The sequence below is a fragment of the Leopardus geoffroyi genome, chromosome C1 (genome assembly GCF_018350155.1).
Source record: "Leopardus geoffroyi isolate Oge1 chromosome C1, O.geoffroyi_Oge1_pat1.0, whole genome shotgun sequence".
NCBI lineage: Eukaryota > Metazoa > Chordata > Mammalia > Carnivora > Felidae > Leopardus > Leopardus geoffroyi.
The window spans coordinates 56283621-56292393 of NC_059328.1; the positions used below are offsets into that span (position 1 = coordinate 56283621).

General features: G+C 38.8%; 1 long non-coding RNA gene across 1 annotated transcript; it reads left to right on the forward strand.

The window, feature by feature from the left end:
- The first annotated feature begins 453 nt into the window (after positions 1 to 453).
- Positions 454 to 4633, forward strand: LOC123599998. Its single transcript, XR_006713411.1, has 2 exons — positions 454 to 487; positions 4511 to 4633. It is a non-coding gene; the product is annotated as an uncharacterized LOC123599998 (long non-coding RNA).
- The last annotated feature ends 4140 nt before the right edge of the window (positions 4634 to 8773 follow it).

The following is an 8773-nucleotide window of genomic DNA, read 5'->3' on the forward strand; positions in this document are numbered from 1 at the left end:
AGTACCTCCCGCACAGAGCTGTTAAAGTGTTGTATGGGTCAATTCGTGTAAAGTGCTTAGGTCAATGGCCAGCACACAGTAAGCACTCTCTGCACATTTGCTGTTATAATAAGCACATCAGGGTGGCCTCTGCGTCTTGGTGGTTTCCCTGAAAAGTTGCCTAAAATCTCTACTTCGGAGAGACAGCCTGGAGCTTCCACAGATCACAGGGCACTCACTGGGGTGCCAGGTGCACCTTCTCCAACAATCCTGGCCAGGACCCAACGATCCTTCACAGAGGGGAGGTTGAGGCTGTGGCAGGGGAATACTCTATATCCTTCCTCTGATCCCCTTGCTATTCTTTGCCCTCATACACACTTAATCCTGGAAAAATTAATGATGAGAAGGAGCTGAATTCGAAAGACCTGGGTTTGTACCTTTTACAAGCTGTGTAACTTTAGACAAATTAGAAAACCTACATGTCTCTGTTTCTTCATCTGTAAACTAGGTACATGAGAAAATGGAGGGTAATAAGAGGGAGAAGGGCCTGATAGGGCAAAAGGTGGCCCCAAAATCACTGCCTTCATAAGAGATTTGTCCTAGGAACCTTAAGAGAACAGCTCCTTAGTGCCTACAGGGGTTGAACTTCTTTGAGTGACTCTTCACCTGTGGTCCCTCTGATTTCTTTGAGTCCCAAACAATTTTTCAAATCTCAGTGTTCAGCATAACTAATTATCAGGGAAATGTAAATCAAAGCCAAAATGGGCTGTTACCTCACACCTGTTAGAATGGCTATTATCAAAAACACAAGGAATAATTTAAGCTGGAATGCAAACTGGTGCAGCCATTGTGGAAACCAGTATGGAGTTTCCTCAAAAAATTGAAAATAGAACTATTATATGATCTAGCAATTCCACTTCTGGGTATTTATTCAAAGGAAAGGAAAACACTAGCTCAAAAGGGTATCTGCATCCTCGTGTTCATAGTAACATTTTTCACGATAGCCAAGACACAGAAGCCACCTAAGTGTCCATCAAAGGATAAAGAATGTGTGATAGTTATGTGTCTCTCTGTGTGTACCTATATCTATATAGATACATAAAGAGACATTATTCAGCGATAAAAAGGAAGAAATCCTACCATTTGTGACAATATGGATTGACCTTGAGGGGTTATGCTAAGTGAAATAAGTCAGAGAAATACTATATGATCTCACTTATATGTGGAATCAAAAACAAGCAAACAAGGGGCACCTGGGTGGCTCAGTTGGCTAAGCAGATGACTTCAGCTCAGGTCATGATCTCGCGGTCTGTGAGTTTGAGCCCCACGTATGGCTCTGTGCTGACAGCTCAGAGCCTAGAACCTGCTTTGGATTCTGTGTCTCCCACTTTCTGCCCTTCCCCTGCTCATACTCTGTCTGTCTGTCTGTCTCTCTCTCTCAGCAATCAAAAATCTCCCCAAAACCAAACCCCAGAACCAGATGTCTTCACAAATGAATTCTACCAAACATTTAAAGAGTTAATACCTATTCTCAAACTACTTCAAAAATAGAAAATAAAGGAAAGCTCCCAACTTCATTCTACGAGGCCAGTATTACCCAGATACCCAAACCAAATAAAAACACTACAAAAAAGACAAATACAGGCCCATATCTCTGATGAATATAGATGCAAAGATTCTCAACAAAATATTAGCAAACCAAATAAAATAATATATTAAAAAGATCATTCACCATAATCAATAGGATTTATTCTTGGGATGCTAGGGTGGTTCAATAAATGTGATACATCATATCAACAAGAGATAGTGTTAAAACCATATGATCATTTCAATAGATGCAGAAAAAGCATTTGACAAAGTACAACATCCATTTGTGATGAAAAAAACCCTCAACAAACTAGGTTTAGAGGGAACATACTTCAACATAATGAAGGCCGTACATGAAAAACACAGTTAACATCATACTCAATGGAGAAAATCTGAGAGCTTTTCCCCTAAGATCAGGAACAAGACAACGATGTCCACTCTCACCACTTTTATTCAACAGAGCACTGGAAATCCTAGCCACAGCAATCAGAAAAGGAAAAAGAAACAAAGGCCTCCAAATTGTTATGGAAGAAGTAAATTTTTACTGTTTGCAAATAATATGATACTATATATAGAAAATCCTAAAGACTCTGCCATAAAACTACTAGAACTAATAAATGAATTTAGTAAGGTCACAGGATACAAAATGAATGTACAGAAATATGTTGCATTTCTATGCATATTCAATAATATATGCATATTATATGCATATATAATCTATGCATATTCTATGCATATATAACCTATGCATATTCTAGGCATATATAATCTATGCATATTCAATAATATGCATTTCTATGCATATTCAATAATAATGAATCAGCAAAAAGAGAAATTAACAATCCCACTTATAATTGTGCCAAAAAGAATAAAATACCTAGGAATAAACTTAACCAAAGAGGTGAAAGACCTATACTCTGAAAACTATAAAACATCAATGAAAGAAATTGAAGATGACACAAATGAAAAGATATACCGTATTGTTTAAATGTCCATACTACCCAAAACAATCTACAGTAATGCAATCTCTATCAAAATACCAATATTTTTCACTGAACTAGAAAAAAATAATCCTAAAATTTTTATGGAACCACATAAAACCTCCAATAGTCACAGTGATCTGGAAAAAGAACAAAACTGGAGGTATCACAAACTCAGATTTCAAGCTATACTACAAAGCTGTAATAATCAAAACAGTATGGTCTTGGCACAAAAACAGCACATAGATCAATAGAATAGAATAGAGAGGCCAGAAATAAACCCACGATTATATGGTCAATTAATCTTTGACAAAGGAAGAAAGAATATGCAATGGGGAGAAGGCTCTTCAACAAATGGTGTTGGGAAAACTGAATAGCTACATGTAAAACAATGAAACCAGACCACTTTCTTATACCATACACAAAAACAAAATTAAAATGGATTAAGGATATAAATATGAGACATGAAACTATAAAAATCCTAGAAAAGGGGCATCTGGGTGGCTCAGTTGGTTAAGCGTCTGACTTCGACTCGGGTCATGATCTCACAGTTTGTGAGTTCGAGCCTCATGTTGGGCTCTGTGCTGACAGCTCAGACCCTGGAGCCTGCTTTGTATTCTGTATCTCCTCCTCTCTCTGCCCCTCCCATGCTCATGCTCTGTCTCTCACTGTCTCTCAATAATAAATAAACATTAAAAATTAAAAAAAAAAATCCTAGAAAAGAGCACAGGTAGTAATTTCTCTGACATGAGCTGTAGCAACGTTTTTCTAGATATGTCTCCTGAGGCAAGGGAAACAAAAGCAAAAACAAACTATTGGGACTACATCAAAATAAGAAGCTTCTGTACGGCAAAGGAAACAATCAAGAAAAATAAAAGACAACCTACTGAATGGGAGAAGATATTTGCAAGTAATGTATCTGATAAACGGTTAGCATCCAAAATATATAGAGAACTTGTACAACTCAACACCAAAAAAAAAAAAAAAAAAAAAAAAATCCAAATAATCCAATTAAAAAGGAGCAGAAGACATAAACAGACATTTCTCCAAAGAAGATATCCAGATGGCCAATAGACACATGAAAAGATGCTCAATATTACTCATCATCAGGAAAATACAAATCAAAACCACAATGAGATATCACCTCATACCTATGAGAATGTCTGAAATAAAAAACACAAGAAACAACAAGTGCTGTCAAGGGTGTGGAGAAAAAGGAACCCTCCTGCACAGTTGGTGGGAAAGCAAACTGTTGCAGCTACTGTGGAAGACGGTATGGAGGTTCTTCAAAAAGTTAAAAATAAAATTACCATATGATCCAGTAATTCCACTATTGGGAATTTACCCAAAGAATACTAAAACACTAATTCAAAAAGATACATGCATCCCTATGTTTATTGCAGCATTATTTACAATTGCCAAATTATGGAAACAGCCCACGCATCCATCAACAGATGAATGGATAAAGATGCTAAATATATATTACACACATACAGTAGAACATCATTTCAGACATAAAAAAGAATGATATCTTGACATTTGCAACATGGATGGATCTAGAGAGTATAATGCAAAGCAAAAGAAGTCAGTTAGAGAAAGACAAATACCATAGGATTTCACACATGTGTGGAACTTTTTAAAGCATTTATTTTGAGAGAGACAAAGAGAGCGAGCCAGGGAGGGGCAGAGAGAGAGGGAGAGAGAGAACCCCAAGCAGGCTTTGAGCTGACAGAAGGGAGCCTGACATGGGGCTCGATATCACAAACCATGAGATCATGACCTGGGCTGAAATCAAGAGTCTGATGCTTAACCGACTGAGCCACCCAGATGCCCCCATACATATGTGGAATTTAAGAAACAAAACAAATGAAGAAAAAAAGAGGTAAACCAAAAAACAGACTCTTAACTATAGAGAATAACATGATGGTCCCCAGAAGATAGGTGATGGGGGGTATGGGTGAAAGGTATAGGGGATCAAGAGTACATTCATCTTGATGAGCACTGAGTCATGTGTAGAATTGTGGAATCATTATATTGTACACCTGAAACTAATATAACACTGTATGTTAACTATACTGGAATTAAAATTTAAAAATAAGTAAAAAATTTTAAAAATAATAAGACAATGAAAAAAGAAGAATTGACTAGGCAAAGAAAGAAAAGTGTCAAAGGACCCCAAGCTAAATGACAGGATCCTGCTCCCCTGGATCCATGATCCCTTGTGGCAGCTGTGGGAATGTCCTCTACCTTGACTTCAAGTCAACTGTGACCAGCTACTCAGAAGAGTAGATGGCTCAGCAGCTGAAAGGGTATAGAGAAGAGTTGGGGAGGAGGCTGGCACATGTCTGCTCACAGCCTCTGCTAGCTGTACTCACCCACCCAGGCTGAGTTTTAACACTGTCTTTTCACTGGACTTTACATTCCATAGGATACTACCCTTGTCTGGCTTCTCCCCACTTGGGTTCTTAGTTCTTGCCACAGTGCCTGGCACATGGCTGAGGCTCAGTTGATATTTGTAGAATAACTGAATGAATGTTAGCTACCATTGTTGTTGTTATTATCCCTGAAATGAAGACTCCTTTTTCTGTAGTGTAAACCCATGCTTACAGAGCTTGTGATCTGACAGAGAGATAGCTCAAATTCCCACATTCACAACTAGAGAAAATTGTCCCAAAGGCTATTCTATGAAATACAAATATGTTATAATGTCATAAGATAAATATCTGCCAAATAAAAACTCTTTGGTCAAACAAGATTAGAAAGGGCTATAAGCCATATTTCTCCCTGCCTTGGGTCTCGCAAAGTATATTAATTGACTAAAAGCTCTGAGAAGCCCTGCAGCAAAAGAAATCTGCCCATCTTTGTTTAACCAACTGTCCATGGAACTATTTTCTCATATAACATGCATGAATATCTCTTGCTACACAATTATTTGGAAACTGCTGAATTACACTTGAGCTTTGCTGAAGGCAGGAGCTGTGTCTTGTCTATGTTGGTATCTTCTAGGTGCCTAGCAATGTTATACATGTAAATGTTGGTCAGTAAGTACACACTGATAGACTGTCCTCGCAATCCTCTATTTTTTTTTCTTATTTTTCTTAAGTTTCTTTACAAAAGAGCAAAGGCTTGACTGGAACTTAATGTAATTGCTGGTAAATCACAACGAATGTATTTCCCTCTTTGCCAGGATTAAACCAAGGCAATTTGTAATGATTTATTTATAAATGTAATGGAATCATAGGATCGATTCTACTTCAAGCTCTGTCACTCTCTAGCTCTGTGGCCTGAAGAAAGTTACCACTTTGGGGATGGCTTAAGAGCCCTTGATTTCTAGATTTCTACCTGCCAAATCCCATTCCTTCATAGTCTTCTACAACTCCAAAAATGGTGCCATCATCAGCCTATTATTCTCAAACCAGAAACTTAGGTACCATTTTGGATTCCTGACTCCCACCTCCATCCAATCCACTAGCAATTCCTAGTGATTCTACCACCCAAGCACATTATATCTCAAAGCTATTCAGTTCTCCCATATCCATTGTTCCCTGAATGGGGTCACCGAACATTGTCTCTTGTGGTAACTAGAACCACTTCAATGGTTCCTTGCTACTTTTTTTGTTCTGTCCCCCTATAATCTATCACAACATCAGCAAGAATGATCTTCTGAGAATATAAATTAGATTATGGCACTCTTCTGCTCAAAAGGCCTTCAAACTTTCCACCGTATTTAGAAAAGAATCCAAACTCCTCATTGTGGTCTGCATCTTTGCTAACCTTTTCTGCTGCTTGTCCATTCTCTCTTTGTTTGCTGCACCCCTAATATATGAGTTGTCTTCGATTTTCCCAGACGATCCCAGGTTGTGTCACCTCAGAATCTTCACACATACTTTACCTGCAACAGTGGCCCATCCACTCTTCATCCAGACCTCTTTCTTATAGTTTCAGTGTCAGTCTAAATGGTACCTCCCCAGAAAGACCGAGTCTAACTCCTACCACATCATGCAAAGTTGGTCCCCCCAACTTCTCTATCTCTGTGCCTTGTTCATTTAGAGGAGCACATGTCACTATCTGTTACTGTTTTATGTCTTTGCATGTGTTGCCAATGGACTATAACCTCAGTGAGCCAGAGACCATGTCTGTTCCTTATCTCCCCTGTGCATAGCAGAATGACTATAGATACACAGGTTTTTTCTTTTCTTTTCTTTTCTTTTTTTTTTTTTTAATTAAAGAGCCTTCATTTTCTCAAACATGAATGAATATTCCTTGTCTTATCTTTGGTTGAGCCTTACCACATACCTTTAAACTTGCTCTAAAAAATAAATGGGGGAAACAAAATATTTATTGAGTTGCCATTACATGCAAAGCACTGAGCTAATAAATGTGATACATCTTAAAGGAGAAGGCAATCTGGTATGGTAGAGAGAGCAGCCTGGGCTTTGGAATCAGAAAGACCTGGATACTGCCAGCCACCTGTTGACTGACTGATGGGACCTTCATGCCCTTCCTTGAGATGTGGCTCAAAGGACAAACCTGTCATCCTGCAGGGAACATCTGACAGAGACTCTTGCCCAAGGAAGACAGCCATAGCTTTCAAAACCCTCCTGAGCCCTAGGCAGACAATGCAAACTGATCATGACACTCTGCTGCTAAGCTTGGCCTCTGCCTCATAATCCTTATCAGCTACTACCATTTGGTGAACACTCTAATGAGAGACAAAGCCTATTTTTTTTCTCTCTGCCCAGCCCTCACTGGTTGTGCCCTGTGGTGAAGGAGACTCTGCTGCCCTTAAGCAGCCTTGCAACGGTCCTCTGGCTTCTCCACTCCCAGTACTAGCAGATGGCCCTGGAGAAGAATCCCTTCCCCTTAGCCTACCTGTGAGCCACCCCCCAGGATATTTTTTATTTTTTTATTTAAAAAAAATTTTTTTAGCATTTATTTATTTTGGGGAGACAGAGCACCATTGGTGGAGGAACAGAGAGAGAGAGGGAAACACAGAATCTGAAGCAGGCTCCAGGCTCCCAGCTGTCAGCACAGAACCCGACACAGGGCTCAAACCCACAAACCGTGAGATCATGACCTGAGCCAAAGTCGGACGCTTAACCGACTGAGTCACCCAAGTACTCGCCCCCACCCAGATATTTTTAAATTGTTTCATACTGTTATCTGTAACTTTCCATTACCATGAATGCACTTTTTACAATGGGGTCTTAGCATGTCATAGAGTCTTTATATTCCCCTATGCTAGTTCAAATGTCTATGTTTGATCCATGTGGAGATAAGCAACCATAGAATTATCTGGTATACTAGGAAGAGCTCAAGATTTGGAATCAAGACAGGCGTCCTTGACTCAATCTTATTGTAAATCATCTCTTGTACTTCAGTTCTCTGCTTTGCCAAGTGCAGACACAGATATCTGTCCTTCCAACATTATGTAATGTTTCATATGTAACAGTAATGAAACATATAATGTTATAAGGTAACATAAATGAACAACATCTGAAAAGTTAAAACTCCAAAGTGTTTAATAGTAGTGTGTGGTTATTTCTTGATTCTGAAAAAAAAATCTCCCTCTTTTTTTCCAGGGTGGCTTAATAAATAGGTCAGCTTTTCAGAGAAGCAGCCATAGCATACATTCCATTATGCTAACGTACATTCAATTAGAATGTAAAATTCCAGCCACCAGCCTTGCGTTGTTAAATGAGTTGCCACTTAGAAGGACGAGGAAGCAAATTAAATGTGCAGTATATGTATAAAGTATCAGAATTGCCAACTCTCTACTGGATTGGAAACTGAGCTGCTCAGGTTCTCCTCTGTTTCTCATTCCTCAATTCAGAGGCTCCAGCTGGCACATTCATTCCATGTGCATAATACCAGTGACTTTCCCACCATCCCTGCTCAGACCCGTCTCATCTCAGACCCCAGCTAAGTGAATAGAGTTGATGACTCGTGGACTTGGTCTCACCAGGAGAGGGATGGAGGTGGCTTGGTTGCAAAAAGAGAAGGATACCTACTTCATTCTTACTGGAAAATATGCCTAAAAAACTTCCTCAAAAGTGTCTTTGCCAGGATACAGAAAAGAGTTTTTTTGGGGGAAAAAAAAGAATACTTTTTGGAATGTTATAAACAAAGAGGTAAAGTAGTAAGAATAGAATTGTACCCCCAAAACTAATATATAACACTGTATGTTAACTGAAATTAACATAAAAACTTAAAAAAAATAAGAATAG